At 41.7% G+C, this 19043-nt stretch overlaps 1 protein-coding gene across 3 annotated transcripts in view; it reads right to left on the bottom strand.

The window, feature by feature from the left end:
- The window catches only part of tex2 (testis expressed 2), a 40620-nt gene extending 26517 nt beyond the window's left edge, over positions 1 to 14103 (bottom strand). Inside the window, exons 1-3 of one of the 3 annotated variants that reach the window (XM_074656753.1) lie at positions 13768 to 14103; positions 13176 to 13297; positions 12164 to 12220 (exon numbers count right to left, since the gene is read on the bottom strand). The gene's annotated coding sequence lies outside the window, so the exon portion shown is untranslated. Of the gene's footprint in view, positions 1 to 4295; positions 4511 to 12163; positions 12221 to 13175; positions 13298 to 13767 lie in introns of those variants that run through there. The other 2 variants (XM_074656754.1, XM_074656755.1) reach the window with 2 other exon arrangements.
- Between the last annotated feature and the right edge of the window lie 4940 nt (positions 14104 to 19043).

Genomic DNA, 19043 nt, shown 5'->3' with positions numbered 1-19043 from the left:
GCTCTGCCCAGAGGTAACAACATATTCCTACCAGCACACAATCTTACTACCCTGAATCTTGGTAGCCTTGCTAGCTTCAGAACATGCTTCAATATTACCAAATCATTTTACAGCAGACACTGATTCGTCACAGGATGAAACACACAGGTGTACTCACAGACTGTATTTAAAGATGGACAACGCCTCTCCACTTCCTCCCACTGTACAAAAGTGTATCAAGGTCCCGCCCACACACCAGTCCAAGCAAATATCAGAAACAGAAAACAAGTATCTGTATTTGAAGCCTTACCGACGCTTTATCATGCCCGTCAGCGTGTGATACCAACGCACAAGGCACCCTTTAGTTCTGGTATGAGATGCACAAGGCTTTCAATTAACTACAATGTAAAGCCATCCGCGGCAACAGTTAACGCACAGGGAAAGTGCTGTGGTGACGTAGCTTAAAGAGCCAAAGGCGGGCAGGAGACCGCTGTTTGTGTCCCGTGTGTTAAAGAAAGGGTCAACGATGTTGGAAAGCTAGCATAATCTGAAAGTAGCATCATCTCATGAGCTCCGTCTAAACCCCCTCCCTCCCCTCTGGGCTCCTTCCAAGGCAACACCCCCCCCCCACACACACACACACACACACATGCATGAGCACCACCGCATCGTAACTACTTCACAGACACAGAGCGGAGAGAGGATCTCAACCCAACAACGCTACCTCATGACAAGTAACTGCGGCAGTGCTACTGCAGGGCTGAGTTTTCTTTTCCATTCTCAAGTAATCTTGCGGCAGCGACGCGCTTTGAGTTCAGGCTGGTGCACGCCAAGGGTAGAGAACGAGCAGGGAGGCATCTGATTAGTTCTTTCCAAGCGGACCGCGAGGCGGTTATTGGTAGACGTTTTTACAGGATTACAGCAGCTACAGATGACGGCTCTTTTCCGGTCCTTTTTCAGATCAGTAATGGATCGCTGTCGGGGTGTAAAGACCATTTCAACCAATATAACAAAAAGTGTTTACTGGAGAACATCGTCAACCTTGCCTTTAAGTTTCACTTTCACGTTACAATCAGCTGTTTGTTCGCATCCTGTGTTCACGTCAAGTCTCATTTTCTCTTTACAAACGTCGTAGTTTTAAGCCCAACCATGTTGTTTTTTCCTAAAGTGGTTCTGTTGCCTAAACCTAATCAAGTGTTTTTGTGTAATTCACAACATCAAGCACACGTTTACTGCGACCAAAAAGTGACGTTCAGGGTTCTGAGTTGGGATGAGAACGTGTTGGTATTTGTGGGGTTGATTTTAAGTCATGGATTAATACCAATAACTCAACAGTTACTTCAGCAGGTGCTGAGATATTTTGGCTTTTAAAATTCAAATTTCAAGCTTCCGATTTGGAAATAACACATCGACAGCTTTGCGATGACGAGGACGACGTGGGCTGAGCAGACCCCGGTCAAAAGATTATTTGCATCATGATATACTTTGTGGGCGTTTTTCTGTTGGATTTCTTCTTGCTGCATTTGTTGAATTGAAAACTTCACCATTCCGTCGACTTCAGGCCCAATCTGTTGCCAGAACCGAACTACTGAATACTTCTCTTTAAGTAACGGCGTGCTGATGGGATTGGATGCGTCAGCAGGTGTCGAGGACAGACTGACGTGACCTCTGCTGAAGGATGTTAAGTGAGCGTGCCAAGTTTCCACAGAGGGAAGATCAAATAGAAAAGTAAAACGAGGAGAAAGAAATGAGGGCTGGCGTCGGGAGCATACTGAGCAGATGACTGTGTGAAAAATGAGGCAGGAAGGAAAATGGAGAGCAAGTCAAGTAAGAAAACAAGTCGCATTAAAAAGGGGAGGGTGACAGCGGGGAGACAGATCGGGTGAGACAGAGAGATTGAAGATGAACACAGGATGCAGAGTGAGACACACACACATGCAGAGAAGCTGTGTTTTCTCACTAACAATCACACACATACACAGAAATGAGCTCCTTGGTCACATGATGTGTGCAGTTGCCTGGATGTGAATGAATGCAAACAAAAGTGACACAAAGGGAGGGAGGAGGGAGGACTGAGGGAGTCAGGTAATGAGCAGAGAGCACCTGAAGCAGGTAGAGAGAGAGAGAGAGAAACAGAAAAAGACACAAAGGCAGAGGAAGGTCCTTTGTCTTCCAGCATAGAGCAGGTTTACACACCACAAGCCTTTTTTCATGCTCCACTGCTCTCTCCAGGGAACGCTGGTCCCTGTCATCACCAGCATCCTGCTTACACCGCATGCATATGCAGTACTGTGCACACATATTTATATATATATATATAATATGTATGTAGATGTATTGTATATGGAGGACGGAAACTGCCAAAATCCTAAATAAATAAATAAATAATTAAATACATACAATTTAATAATGAATAAATACAAAAATGAATCTAAAATCAATTTAAAATACATTTAAAAATAAATACATAGATGTAAAAGTTAATAAAAATCAATTTAAAAAATCAATTTAGTAATGAATAAATAACTTTAAAAATCTAAAATAAAATAAGTAAAATGTACTTGTAATAAAATAAATAAATAAATATAATTTAATTATGAATAAATACATTCATTTAAAAAAATCTAAAATAAAAAACTGCCTAAAATAAATACATAAATTTAAAAGTTAATAAAAAATAAATACAATTTAATAATGAATAAATTAATTAATCAAAATTTAAAATAAATAAAAAATAAATGCAAAAATAAATACATAAGTTTTAAGTAAATTCTAAATAAATACAATTTAATAATGAATAAATACAATTAAAAATATATCTAAAATAAATAAAAAAATAAATGCAACAATAAAAAGTAGGGGAAGTAATACAAATATAAATAAATAAAGATGCAAATTAAAACAGAAATATCAATTTACGTCACATTTTGTCAGTTAATTAATGCCTACATTTATTTTTTATATTATTCTTATTTAATTTAATGGCATATTTATTGATTTATCGAGTCCGTTATTTATTTATTTTTGGGCTGGTTCCGTGCTCCATAACTGTACACTTATATAAAGGAATGCAGCAAGGGATGAGAGGACTGAGAGGAAATAAAGGGAGAAAGGACAATAAGAGTTTTACTGGTTGTTTCCATTGCTTCCTCTAAAAAAAAATGAGACAAGAGAGAAAAATAGAGGAGGAGCACTTGAGGAAGAAGAGCTTAACACGGATGAAGAGATGGAAGGCTCATTGTCACACCGTCTTAGGCCGAACTACACCTTCTTTAACTTACCAAAGAAGTCAAAGAGAAACTCTGACCTGACTCTGACAGCGAGGAAGCAAACACAAGCAGCAGTTCTTAAAATAGCTCCGGGGGCTGTCGAGGTGTTTGGTCCCTTAACACCTGGCCGGCCACTTCAAGCTCTCGCTGAAGGACAGGGAGACGGAGGAAGAAAGGGAAGTGCACGGAGAAAAGGAGGGGGAAGGAACGGACAGAGCCTCGGGGGAGATGACTGACTTTCCAGGAAAAGATGAAAAAGTGACGCAAGCAGAGTGAGTTTTGAGCAGGAGTCAGGACTGCTCTTTCCTCAGCAGCACTTATCTGACAAACACAAGCCAGCGCCAAAACAACATATTATAAAATTAAGACGACTAATTAGTTATGCCAAAATGCAATATTAGGGCTGCAACTAAAGATTACTTTTATTATATATAATAAAATATAATATATAATATAATATAATATAATAATATAATATATTATATAAATATATATATATTATATATAATATATATAATAGTAATTATTAAATTATTTATTAAATATTTGAATCGATTGACAACTCTAATATTAATTTATAATAAAATTTTGCAATGTTTCCTCCAGAGTTTGTAAAAATTCCTGTGAAACAACATGTATGAGATATTGCAAAAAAATATTCATGATTCATATAAATTGCAATAAAACATTAAAATTTTGAAAAGAAAATATGATTTCACAGCAGACTGTTTTGATGGAGCCGCTCCAGTAGGAGACCTCCATCATATTGACAGTGAACAACACTGACTCTATTAATGTGTGATGTGTCAATACGCCTGTTAGACCAATATATTTATGTAACAGCAACAGACATGCACTCAAACCTCAAAATGTACACATGAACACACGCACAGAGTGTTGCTCCAGGGTCTGAGCACACTGACTTGCAGGAAACACTGAGCGGTGGTTTGATGGCGAGTACACCGCTGCTCTGAATCTCTTCACGGAAGGAGGCGGAGAGAATAAAACAACAATAAAACAACAGCCAGGGAGATAAAGAGCACTCACGCAGCGGCACTGGATCAAACCGGTTTTCTTCAACTCTCTCTTTCTCTCTCTCTCTCTCTGTAACCCAGAATCCACCGTCAACACGTCAAACATCAAAACATCGCCATGCAGATCATCTGGTGGTTGCCATGCCAACAGTGAAGCTTTTCATCTTGTTCTGCACTTATCCCCGCGTCCTTTTGTTTGGCAGGGCAGCGCCTCCTCACTGTATAACCCTCGGAGTGCGTGTGTGTGTGTGTGTGGGATGCGTAGGTGCTAAACCAAAGCACCAAATAGAATGGAAGAAGCTCAGATCTACCTCGTAGAGATGGGTGAAAGTGTGTGTTTTCTACATCTTTTAGCTTCTCAAAGACGAAAGAGCGCCTGATGAATTAATAACCCCTAATCATGGTTGTCAACATCACTATCTCCTGACAACTGCAGCTGTTGATTCTGCAACAGTGTGGCTCTCTAGGGTGTAAATTAGGGATGCTAATTTTAAAACATTTTCTTAACCGATAGCCGACCCTCGTTAACCAATTATTAACCGTTAACCGACAAGATTTTTGCCTCGCATGCAGCGGTTGCGCCACCTGCAGTGTTTGATCAAAACAGACAAATGAGTCCCCAGTTCACCCGTCCGGGAGCGTTAACTTAGCAGCCACGGTGCTTTGTGTAGTGTTGCGGACATGCAGCCACTTTCCCAATAAATGTCTCCACCGCATATTTAGTTTAGTTTAGCAGATTGTCCGCTGTGTCTGCCCGGATTAACGATAGCGATTGTCCGACAAACAGTGTGTGTGTTTGTGCTACGTTAGCAGCTGTAGCTCTGCTGGTAGCTTCGTGCTCCCCGTAGTCACACACACACGGCCTGTCAGCGCGGCGTAACTTCAGCGAGTTTCCGACAGACCGTGTGTGTGGCGGCGGTGAATGTGTGTTTGTTGGTGGCGTTCTAGCTGTGAACGTAGCTGTAGCAGACAGTGTGTGTACAGTTTATTTGTCAGTGAATAATTCTACGAGGCTACATCTCCTCCGCTCAAGCGAGTTTGACACGTTTTTTTCAGCATTTTAATTAATTATCAACATTTCTTTCAGCCGCTTTAACCAATAGCGTTAATCGATTTAAATGCTTAATGTCTGTTAACGGTTAATTAGTAACATCCCTAGTGTAAATCACAAGTTTCATCACGATACTATTATAGATTCTTTGGACAACGATACGATATTTTCTGGCATCACAAAGTCTGATGATACTATTTGTTCAATTCAATTCAGGAGCCTGTGATTGATAAGAGAAAATATAATTTAACACAATCAGTTATATTAATATAAAAAGCAACTAAAATATGATTTGAACATTTTAACACTGGGCTCTGGAGGAGGGAGGTGCGCTTGGACGGAAATTGGTGACACAAACGTGCCATCGGAATTTCAAAATAAAGGCGTATCTTAAAGATGATGCTATGTATCGATGTTTTCACTTTGCATCGATTATTCCGAAAAAGACAATATTCCTACTAAGTGGTTTACATGGCTAATGAAAATGAATATTCCACTAATATTCCCGTTTACATGCAGCCGTACTAAACCAAAACACCAAATAAAATGGAAGCTCAGATGTACCTCTTTGAGATGGGTGAAAGTGTGTGTTTCTACATCTTTTAGCTTCTCAACGACGAAAGAGAGCGCCTGATGAATTAATAACCCCTAATCATGGCTGTCAACATCAACATCACTATCTCCTGACAACTTCAGCTGTCGACTCAGATCTTCTCCGAGACATAAACGTGCTTGTTTTCATCATTACGAGCTGCTGATTTGCTCAAGCAGCGCCGAGTGGGTTTAAAGCGATAAATAGCGGATTTACATCGAATATCGATGTCTGGTGCCGCCTAACACGATTTGACAAGTTTAGAGATCAAAAGGTGGATGAACACACGGTCCTGACCGAACACACACACACAAACACAAACACACAGGCATCCAAATATATTAAGCAATTTATAATCTGTGTAAAAGCTGCTTGACAGCCCGCAAACAGCCGGAGGGTTTGGTATTAGTCATAATCCACCCTATTACATGATGAATGGAGCGATGGAGGGAGGGAGACGATGTGGGGGGGCAGAGACAGAGAAAAACAAAAACAAGTGCGAGTGTATTTACAGAAAAAGATTAATATTAGAAATGTTGTTTTGTTTTTAACCTGTGTGACCACCAGGAATAAGTGGGCCGGGACACTTTTAGTGGTGCTGTTTTGCAGAATTGTGAGTGATTATTAATCGAAAGCCATAAAAAGAAGACAGACAAAATGAGGACGCAGAGATAATAGCCTGGGGCTAATAAGGGGAAAAAGTAGAGGAATCTTAAGTATAATATTTGAAATTAATATTCATGAATCACTGGGCAAGCTCTCATTGTGTAAACAAAAATAAACTCTTTAAATTATATGTACATTTATGTCTGTACACCACATTTACCCCAAATACCCCCTGCTAGGCTTCACAGTCATCCAGACCGACATCATTAGAAGATTCTAGGCCACCGAAAGCAGCTCAAAATATCTAATGCATTAATTCCCCCCCCCCCGATTTTTGACAGTGATGTGCCGCACAATGGAGGCGTCAGCGCAGACACTGAGCAGAATTAGCATATGAGTTACATTAAATAACAAAGGGGTGTATTTCTAACAGCGGCTCCGCATATGGAAACCTGTAATCTTTGCCATATCAAACTTTCTGAGTCTGTGATCTCACAAAGTCAGCAGCACTGGTGGTAAGTGAGAGCCCGTCGACACTTTTCTGAACTGTCAGCAGCAGAAAAGCTCCTTTTCTCCATCTTAAGTAGAACACCCATGAAGCAGTTATCCGATAGCAGCGTCTTAGGTGATATAAGATAAGGCTGCACGTGCTGAATCTCACAGAAATCCACCTGTAACAGGTGAAAGTCCCCACTTACTTTCTAGAAAACTTAAAGAAACAGCGTATAACATTTTGGGGGATCTATTAGCAGAAACAGAAAATAATATATTTATTATATATATTTTATGTTACCTGAAGGCCACCGTAGTTCTCTGACACACTTGTGAAACTGCGGTAATGTGAAACGCAGAGTGCAAAACCGTGGTACCGCCAGCCACCGTCTGACTTCTGTTGCTCCTAAAGTAGCGTCATTATACTAAGGATCGCCTCTTAGTGAGACGAACAGCATTACCACGGTTTTGTACTCTGCGTCTCACGTTACCGCAGTCTTGGAAAGAGAGGAGTGATCGAAGGGGTACTCAGTTGGTTGCAATCTGCAACCACACCACTAGATACCACCAAATCGTACACATGTACAAGATGTGACAGTAATATGTTAGCATACACTTTAGCTGTCAATAAACACATAGCTAGGAGTCATTCACATTTTCCATAACTGAAGTGTCATATACTATGTACTGCATATGTCCATAAGATAAGATAAATGCATAGATCATATCTGAATCCTCTGTGGGATGACAGTAGGGCTCACTACAATGTCATATTCAAAGACTAAGATTGTCTTTATTCTATATTTTATTAATGTCAACAAATCCCATGAAAAGACAAAAACAACCCACAACGTGTCATCCTTCAAAACTTTCTGACTTCCTGGTCTGCGGCACTCAGCTGCAAGCCCATTGGTTCATACTGAAGATGTAAATCTTTAAAACAAATATCTAGTTTTATTTAAAAAAAAAAAAAAAAAAAAAAATTTCCATAGACTGTATTTAAGAAGTGGACGTAGTCACTGTGACGTCACCCATTGGTTTTGTGGACTGTCGTTTTGAAGCCTCGAGTTCGTCATTTTGGCCGTCGCCATCTTGGTTATTTGCAACCAGAAGTGACACGAGAGGGTGGAGCTAAGTACAACCTAACACTGAATAAGATATTTTTATTCATGAACTGAAAACACACTGTGAAAGGGTTAAAGTGGTAAGACAAAAACACGGACAACTCCCAGACCGGACAACGTCGTGGTAGCGACCTGTCAATCACAAGGTAGCCACGCCCTAAAGCATCCCCTGCTTTATGGTCTATCTGACTCTAAATGGGACCATCATTTACTAAATGAACATCATGCTGTATTGAAGAAGACTTGAAACTAGCGATTGAGACCATAAACTCATGTTTACAATGTTTACTGAGGTAATAAATCAAGTGAGAAGTAGGCTCATTTTCTCATAGACTTCTATAAAATCAGACTTCTTTTTGCAACCAGAGGAGTCGCCCCCTGCTGGCTATTAGAAAGAATGCAAGTTTAAGACACTTCAGCATTGCCTTCACTTTTCAGACCCAGATGTAGCTCACTGGAAATATCAGGCTTTGGCTACACAGATAATACTTGTTATTAGAATGAATTGTTGGTTTTGGTTTGGCGAGGGCGAAGTGCGCCTCATACATACAGTATAACTAGCTTTCATGCTGAGCACAGCGTGCACATATCAAATGTGTATTCAGTGTGTAGGTCAAATCTCTGTGTGTGATCTAGTCAACAAAAGACTTCCTCCTTTCTCTCTAACGTTGACTTCCTGTTTTTGCGAGATAGCCGCAACGAGAGGAAAGCACCACCCATTACTTTCTCTTTCTTTAGTGTAAGCACAAACCGACATATCTTCAGCAGAACTTCTTTTTCCAGCTGCAGTAAATCACTGCTTATAGGAGAGCTCAGCTGTTGAGTCCACCATGTGCTTTGTCAGTGTGCTTTTATTAAATATGTATCCTGGTCAATAGCTGGTCAGAGAGTTCATGCACACACACACACACACACACACACACACACACACACACACACACACGCACACACACACACACACACACACACACAGCGTCAGAAGCCATTAGCTGTGACACTTGTGGCTGCCCGTCACAGTGACAAGCGCCGCTGGCTGCTCCGCTGGCTTTTCCATTTAAACGCCAGTGTGTGTGTGTGTTTGTGTGTGTGTGTGTGTGTGTGGATAAGGTGCATGTACATTGCAAGTGTGAATGCATTCGTGCATGTGTGTATGACTGACTGTGTGTGTCCTTTCACGTCAAAATAGTGCTGTGTGTGTCAGTTATCTTGCAAACCAATCCATATGCAAAGTCATACTTCCTGCAGCACTGACCGTCAGTATCGCAGATCACATTTGCATTTTCACCAGGACTCTGACCACAGACATTACACAGCCAAAAGTATGTGGACACCACATAAGTGATGGTAGAACATCTATTTCCAAATCAATGGGCAGCTGTAACAGTCTCCACTCTTCTGGGAAGGCTTTCCACAAGATTTTGAAACCTGGCTGCAGGAATTTACTCCCATTCAGCCACAAGAGCATCAGTGAAGTTGTGCTCTGATGTCGGGGCGATATGGCCTCCTGGGTTAGGGTGGTCCAACTCAACCCAAAGGTGTCGGATGGGGTTGAGGTCAGGCGTTGTCATGTTGAAACCAGTGGGCAACCTCCGGGTCTGAGAAATGAAGCCAATGCCGAAGTGCCTTAAACTTGCATTCTTTCTAACAGCCTGCAGGGGGCGACTCCTCTGGTTGCAAAAAGAAGTCTGATTGTATAGAAGTCTATGAGGAAAATGACCCTACTTCTCACTTGATTTATTACCTCAGTAAACATTGTAAACATGAGTTTATGGTCTCAATCGCTAGTTTCAAGTCTTCTTCAATACAGCATGATGTTCATTTAGTAAATTATGGTCCCATTTAGAGTCAAATAGACCATAAAGCAGGGGATGCTTTAGGGCGGGGCTACCTTCTGATTGACAGGTCGCTACCACGGCGTTGTCCGGTCTGGGAGTTTTCATCTTACAACTTTAATCCTTTCACAGAAAGTTAATTATAACCTTTTTTGGTCACCCTAAAAATGTCATATTCAGCGTTCGGTTGTACTTAGCTCCCCCCTCTCGTGTCGGTTTTGGTTGCAAATAACCAAGATGGCAACGGCCAATAATGCCGAACTCAAGGCTTCAAAACAGCAGTCCACAAACAAATGGATGATGTCACAATCACCACGTCCTCTTCTTATATACAGGCTATGGTTGAAAAAGGAAAGGGCCCTCTGTTGCCACAAAGTTGGAAGCAGTGTTATATGCTAAAATATCACTATATGTTGTATGGAGGAGTCCAAACCATGAAAAACAGACCCAGACCAAAAGTATTGAGGCGATGTGTGCATATTTGTGGCCTACCACCAGCCCAGTCAGAGCAGTTAAAGCCAATGCCTGTTGGGTGCTACTTCTGTTAACAACTTTGCTATCGGCTGGCGCTGCTCTTCATCTTATCACACAAGGATCTGCTTTCAACCTCAGAACAAAACTCCTATCTGGCGAGGCAGACGTCTGCAACAGTATGACAGGACAGATTCATTGTGATACTTAAAAGGAGAAGTTGAGGTCTAACAAGAATTAGCTGGAACAAACAAGACTCTCTCAACAGGAACAACACATAAATCCTTTTCTTCTCAGAGTTCGCACATACATTGTTTTATCTCGCTCAGTTTTGTATCAGTTGACATCATAATGAGTAGGAGGAATACCCCTGGTGATTACTATTATAGAAATCTCATATATAGTGAGCAACAGGGGCTACCTCTAGCTCCTTCATCTCGTACATATTACTACAAACATTGGATGATGGGTCACCAATTTTTCTGATTTCCCCGTCTCCTGCTGATGGAGCCCTTTGCCTGACTGTCCGGCTCCGACTACACTTATGTCCCTTGTTTCTGAAGAGCAGTTAGAGGCAGGGTGATCTTGGGAAACTAGCAAGAGTACACTAGATTTTAAAAATCATCCAACCGTAAAAACCAAGCTCAGTGTTGACAACTCTTTTCCAATGAAAGTAGCTAGCAACACTAGCTGCTAACTAGCTACAAAAGTCCCTAAATCGAGAAAGTCGCCAATTCTGCAACACTGACAGTCCGTCCCTTCAGGCCTCCTAAAGACAATTTCAACAAATACAAAAAAAATATGTATAAAATACATTACCTACCCTAGCTTTAAGTCACCATTATACAATCAGATTATTGTACTACTGACTCAATTCTCAAAATTGTCTTTACCTAAAAGCCTTAGATATAAAACTGGTTCCTAGAATGAAATGAATACAACATCACACATTCACATACGACCTTGACCAGCATGACGAGGAGGATCCATGTGGACTTAAGATAACACATCCCATCTACTGACACAGTTCAGCCGCTGACTCAGAGTCGACTCGCAAGACGCCCTCAAGCTAAATTATTTTAACTTTGCGCAAAACATGAACTGCTGTTCAACTTGAAAGTTAAAGCCTGCAGCACACACACACACATACACACAAACACACGTAAACATAGACGCATCCAATCCCAGCGACTTCTTCAGCTTTCAGTGTTTTCTCAGTTCATGTTGTATTTTTGGCTTTTCTGTGAATCTGTTTCAGAATGAAGGTCTTGTGACAGAGTGTGCCATCAAGTCCCCTTTTTATCCACAAACAATAGCTCATTCAGACGGTTCAGCTGCCACTGTTTGCTTTTACCCTCACAGCAATTTGTCTAATTAAGCCTCATTCATAAGCCTATTCCCTTTGGAACCGCTGACACAAACACACTTTCATCTGAACACACCTCGGTGTGCAGATGTTGGTATTAAAAAAAAAGAGCCATAAATGCAGCATGTGGAAATGTATACAAACATACGTCTTTGCATTCAGACAGAGCCACGTGCATGAGTCGGAGATGTGAATGAGGCTTGGGGTTGAGTAAGAGGAGTTGAGATGAAGGAGACATAATTAAGGAGAGGAGAGAACGACCGTTCAAGGCCATGGATCAATTCCAGCACTACCACCTCCCTCCCACACATACATACAAGCTCAAAGCCACAGAGGAAAAGTCTTACCTTGAGATTTTAGAGGCATTCAATCTCCTCTTGCAATACAACCTGCACTCGTGGTGCCTAGAAACAGACAAAGAGAGATTCTTTAACGTACAATTGTCATCATCTACTTTCCGTTGTTTCACAGTGAATTAAAGCAGCAGTAGGCAGAATGTTTTTGCCATAATTGGGCAAAAGTTCCATAATAACCTTTCAGCATATTGTAATTCAAGTGCTCTGAGAGAAAACTAGACTTCTGCACCTCCTCATGGCTCTGTTTTCAGGCTTTAGAAAATCTAGTCCGTGATGGGAGACTTTGGCCAATCACAGATCATTCCTATTGGCTGTTCATTCAACGAAGGCAGCTGTCAATCACTCACAAACTCCAATCAAACGGTCAAACTAGGCAGCGCTGATCAAATATGAATCAATATTCTGTTACTGTAATGCCTCTTTCTCTTCTCAAATGTCTAAAGAAACATCTTGTAGTGTTCTGTTTAGCTGTAAAACGAGAAAGTTTGTGACCCGGCAGCCATGTTGAGGAAATACCAAGCACCGCCCACCAGCCGGAACAGCCTATAACATTTCAGAATAGACATTACAGTAACAGAATATTAATTCATATTTGATCAGTGCTGCCTAGTTTGACCGTTTGATCGGAGTTCGCGAGTGATTGACAGCTGCTCAGAGACGGCAAGGCTCCAGCTCGGCTCCGATTGGTTGTTTTCCTCCGGTCTGTGGAATCTTGCAGATGCCATTAGGAGCACCGGAGGACACCAGAGGACACAGATTACCTGTCTCATGCACTACTGTCAGGATATATTATTATAAAAATAACTTTTTTTTAATCATATTTGCTCCGTTTCTACCCACTGCAGCTTTAATAAGACCTTGTGTCTTGCATGAAACAGCCACAACTTCAACTTTTGAGCATGGTGGACAAGTGGTAGGTGATAAAAGGAGAAAACAAAGGTCAGTGTGATGCAAAATCTTACAATTACTTCTACATAATGTAGAGCATTATTTCCATACACACCTGGATTAGAAGCCACATTGCAGCTCCTCAAGAAACCAGTTCACAGGAGGACATTGCTGGGCAGAAACTCCCTCTGAATTCTCCGATAAGCGATGTCGTACAGGCCTGCGGTGATCTATCCCCTGGAATAAAGAGGGGATTTGGGTGTAATTAGGTGACACAGAGATGAAAGTCTGGGTGATGGATGATGTCTTGTGTGTGGCAGCGATGATGCTGTGGCCTGCTACTGGAAGGGAGGATCAAGGAGAGAGGAGAGGATTAAGTAGCTGGTGTGCAGTTCACAGGATAATGTTGCTCCACAGATGTAGACATTAGGGCATGAGCTGTCATATGATCCAAACACTGAGGATTTTAAATGCAAACTGTACACCTACTGTAGCATCCTTTATTTCATGTGGTTGCAGCTCATGCTGAACACTAATAAACCAGAATATGTCTCTGTCTCCATCCATCCGCCCCTTTGTCCTCCTCTCGTCCTTTAGCTCTGCGCTGCTTCACGTCTCCAGCTGTACTGTAATACACCCATGGACCTAACAGCTGATGCTCAAATCAAACCGACAACAAAAAAAAAAAAAAAAAAGGGCAAACGCACCTTTAAATCTCACAGGAGATATCGCATCTTCTCTGCAGGCCACTGGCTCGCTCCGCATCCAGGCTGAGGATCTGCGGAATGCGATGAGGATGAGGATCCGAGCACGAAGCGGCCGAGACGGACGGAGGAAGCCCTGCGGAGGGGCGGATCAGGACTGGATGAGGACTGGATGGATGCTGGTCTGTTCACCCAGCAGCGACAGTCCGGAGCAGACACACTCAACGCGGATCCCCGGCGCGGCTCTTTACGCCACAAATGCACGAGCACTGGGCGTGTGTTGTTTTGGTGAATCGGCGCCACACCCCCACCTCTCTCCTCTCCTCTCCTCTCCTCTCTCCTCTCTCCTCTCCTCTCCACCTCTCCTCTCCTCTTCTCTCCTCCTCTCTCCTCCTCTCCCCTCCTCTCTTCTTGTCTTCTCTTGTGTCCTCCTCTCTTATCTCCTCTTCTGTCCTCTTCTGTCCTCTCCTCTCCTCTCCTCTCTTCTCTTCTCCTCTCCTCTCTCCTCTCCTCTCCTCTCCTCCCTTCCTCTTCTCTCCTCTCCTCTCCTCTCCTCTTCTGTCCTCTCCTCTCCTGTCCTCTCCTCTCCTCCCCTTTTCTCCTCTCCTCTCCTCTCTTCCTCTCCTCTTCTCCTCTCCTCTCCTCTCCTCTCCTCTCCTCTCCTCTTCTCTTCTCTCCTCCTCTCTCCTCTCTCGTCCTCTCCTCGTCTCTCCTCTCCTCTCCTCTCCTCTCCTCCCTTCCTCTCCTCTCCTCTCCTCTCCTCCCTTCCTCTTCTCTCCTCTCCTCTCCTCTCATCTCTTGTCTCCTCTCCTCTCTTGTCTCCTCTCCTCTCTTGTCTCCTCTCCTCTCCTCTCGTCTCCTCTTCTCTCCTCTCCTCTCCTCTCCTCTCCTCTCTTGTCTCCTCTCCTCTCCTCTCGTCTCCTCTCCTCTCCTCTCCTCTTCTCTCCTCTCCTCTCCTCTCCTCTCGTCTCCTCTCCTCTCCTCTCCTCTTCTCTCCTCTCCTGTCCTCTCCTCTCCTGTCCTCTCCTCTCCTCTCCTCTCCTCCACAGGTTAAATGATATTTACACCCAGAGAAGCAGCAGCAGCGTCTTGTCCATCGTCTGGTGATTCAGATTGTATTGTGTTGCAGCAGGGAGACAGTGAAGACAGTGAAGACAGTGAATTGCGTCATGGCGTTGCAGCACGCGGATTCCCCTCCACAAACAAGCATGTCTCTCTCTTCCTTTAATAAACATGATGAGCAGCAGGTGAAAACATCACATCTCTAAAAACACATTATCTATATGATGCCATCCTTCTTTAAAATACAACTGTAAATCAAAAGCTGCAGACACAAAACCTCCCTCTGGATCACATCCACCAGGTGCATCGTATTACTGTACTGGTGGCCAGGTGGCTCCACATCCGAATTCAGGCTCGTTTAATCAGATTATATTTGCTTGAACAGGCTGACACCTACTGGTCTGAGGGGGGACTGTCCATGTGAGTGTTGCATCCCCACTGATAGCACAGAGACCCAAAAAAAGAAAAGAAAAGGGTAAAAATTCTCAGCTTCCAGCTTCTTAAATGTGAATATTTTCTGGTTTCTTTACTCCTCTATGACAGTAAACTGAATATATTTGAGTTATGGACAAAACAAGACATTTGAGGACGTCAGCTTGGGCTTTTGGGAAACACTGATCGACATTTTCCACCATTTTTTGATATTTTATCGACAAAACAACTAATCGATTAAACGAGAAAATAATCAACAGATTAATCGACAGTGAAAATAGTAATTAGTTGCTGCCCTAGCCTTTTGTATCACTATTTATTTTGCACTTTCTACCTCTGATATTAAATGACATTGTATGATAATCACAATATATACATTATTAACAAAAAGGTACATTTCTCCTTGAATCCTCATTTTCTTGTTGCAGTGAATATATACAAACTTATGCAAATCAAGCCAGGTAAACACATCAAAAGGTTTAAAGGAATGTAAATACAAATGATTCCATTCATAAATGATGTGTCCTGTTAGATGCATTAAAGCCAGCTGTTGGGTTCACCTAAACTGTAGCAGTTATCTGACTGCAAAGTGTGCATGCAAACCATATCTACAACCATAAACTGTATGTAAAGCACCTGACTACTTGCAGGATCCTGCTCATACTGGGGAGGACATTAGTGAGGAGAATGTGGGTTAGCAGCACCACCTTCATGCCACAGTGTGCAGTGTCGTCTGTGTCTGAGCTGCCATCATCCAAAAAGAAAAAAAGAATAAAACATTAATTGATATGCTTTATTTCCATAAATAGATGATAATTAGTAAATAACTCCTTGCATCATTACATTAAATACCAGGTTACATTTGTGCAGACAATAAGTCACATAATGGTGAAATGTGTGTCTTCTATTAGTTTTCCACCTCCGATGAAGAGCAGCCGGTTCTCAAGCCTGAGGGCCCTATTTTAACCATTCTATGCTATTTTAGCATATAATTATAAAATCATGTTTATAATAAAGTAATACATTTTGTTAGGTAAATATTGGGGTAATTTGGCAGTAATTACAAAGAAATTTCAAACTGGTTATTTGCTAATTATCACCTAATTACCATGACATTTGTGGACCTGTTAAATGTGTTACCTAAAAAGTCATACTAAAATAAAGATAAATGGAAGATGAGGATAATCTTTATTCATCATAACTGTCTTTGTCACTGACATGTACTCAAGGTGTTAAAGAAATAAAGAAAAAGAAAAATAACTGGGTCAATTATCACTTATATAACGAGGCCTGGCCTTTTGTAAGGTTCCAGTAGCTCCCTCTACCTCTCAAAAGTTATTTAACAGTATGATTCACATCAAAGCAGCCAGGACCCCCGCTGTTAAACTCAAAGGCCAGGCGGCCCATCTCCGCTCTGAAGCTCTAATAACCATCCCTTTATGAAGTTCATAAAACCCACTCCTCAATAGATCACTGCAGATGGCGGGCCGGGCTAATAGCTGGAAAAGTAGCACAGGCCGCCACCTCGCTTTGGACGCCTTTGAACTGAATCATATGCAGATTGAACAAGGGGGGGCAACCATATGCATGTTTCTGTGTGTATATGAAAGGAGGAAGACTCTACGTGTATATGTGTGTGTGTGTGTGTGTGTGTGTGTGTGTGTGTGTGTGTGTGTGTGTGTGTCGTTATCCTGTCACAGCAGGGGAGTCACATGAAAGCCTTTCTACAGTGTTCGGTAATTGCAAAGACCTCCGTTCTGCCTAAACAGCATAAGAGACGACAACCTCATCAGGACACCCTCACATATACTGTACAGATGTGCACACACCTCTGGGACAGTTGACCAATCAATAGACTTGACTGTGTAAAAAGTACACAGAAGTGTGTGTGTTTCTTTGCCACACAGGCCTTTCTTTGTTGTGTGTAACCTTTTGATCTAAATGGAAAAAAGGGGGCTTAGGTAGGCCGATGTGTTTGAGAGGGGAGGTTATGCTAAAAGGGGCAGAGGGGGGGAGCGAGTCGCCACCTTTTCATGTTACCTCCCCTCTGTTCAGGCTTTCTAACGAATGTCAACGCTGATAACAAAGCCTCATTTGCATATCATAATCCCCATCTCTCGACCTTCTGATCAGGTGTACTTGGAAGCACGGCTGTGTTCTCTTCAAAAAAGAGAAAAAGATGGAGAGCAAGAGAGGGGAGAAAAAAAAAAAAGTTCACTTTGAAAGCTGTTTGAAGTTCTCTGCCAGAGTTCAAATAACACTAAAACATGTGCATGGCATTGAGTGGCTGATTTGTATTAAAAAGAAGAAGAAAGGCGGAGGGATGGAGGGATGAAAGGAGGTCAGAGAAGGGGGAGACTGAGGGAACTTTCTGGAGCTCGTAAGGCCAAAATCCTTTGGATCTTGTGTCACTACACATACAGATGAGCGTGGCGCTTCTGTATTCAATCTTTGAATTTAGACGTACGCTGAGCCCAACAACATTATGTCTATATTCAAATCGCGTACTATGCACTACATGCCCAATATGTGTCATTTTAACATACTTTTGTGTGAATAAACAGTAGTATTTGTCTTTACGGACGCACTGAAATGTAACTCACATCCTCACTCCTTGCCGGTTGGAGACGTGTAACCATGGTAACCCATGCCAACTTCATGTGACCAAAACATGATTTGTGTCTGAATTTAAAATATATATTACGCCTAGCAATGTGAAATCTTATACTAGGGCTGTCAAAGTTAACGTGATAATAACGTGTTAACGCAAATTCATTTTAATGCTACTAATTTATTTAACACATTAACGCAAATTGCGTTTTTTTAGGTTTTAGCGGGCTCAGTTTTAAACCTAAGGAATCCATCGGTATCAACCATGTCATACTAGCTTGTCGTGAAGGAGGTTAAATAAAGCTCTAAACTTATGCTAAATGTTGGGGAGGAAAAACTGCCATGGCTATTTTCAAAGGGGTCCATTGACCTCTGACCTCAAGATATGTGGATGAAAATGGGTTCTATGGGTACCCACGAGTCTCCCCTTTACAGACATGCCCACTTTATGATAATCACATGCAGTTTGGGGCAAGTCATAGTCAAGTCAGCACACTGACACACTGACAGCTGTTTGCCATGTTATGATTTGAGCATATTCTTTTTATGCTAAATGCAGTACCTGTGAGGGTTTCTGGACAATATCTGTCATTGTTTTGTGTTGTTAATTAATTTACAATAATACATTTATACATACATTTGCATAAAGCAGCATATTTGCCCATACCCATGTTGATAAGAGTACTAAATACTTGACAAATCTCCCTTTAAGGTACATTTGAACAGGTAAAAAATGTTTAATTAATTTGCGATTCATCGTGAATAAATATATTAATTGATTAACAGAGCTAAGTCACACTTAAATTGAAGCGTAATTGATGTTACAGAGCTGTCCGTCAACGTCTGTTATGAACGTTGTTGTCATTACCTCATTGCATTGTGGGGTATTTATACCGCTGTAGTGTCCAGCGTTGCATATTGTAATATTTCACCGGAAATAGTATGCAATTCGCATACTATTGGTTTCATGCTAAGGTTTCGGACATACAGTACTAAAACATCTCACATACTGTTTTTTCAGACACAACCTACATTATTTATTCCTCAAATATAGTTTTCATTTTGTCTTAAAGATCATTTTATGACTATTATTGACCGGCAAGGAATTGGCAATGAAATGTTATCTTGATTTTCATCATCGCCAAAGCAACTTCTCTCCTTTCTGTCCCTTTCAG

Source organism: Sebastes fasciatus, chromosome 13 (assembly GCF_043250625.1).
Source record: "Sebastes fasciatus isolate fSebFas1 chromosome 13, fSebFas1.pri, whole genome shotgun sequence".
Lineage (NCBI taxonomy): Eukaryota > Metazoa > Chordata > Actinopteri > Perciformes > Sebastidae > Sebastes > Sebastes fasciatus.
Note: the sequence above shows the minus strand (reverse complement) of the source record. Positions and strands in the feature narration are given on the sequence as shown.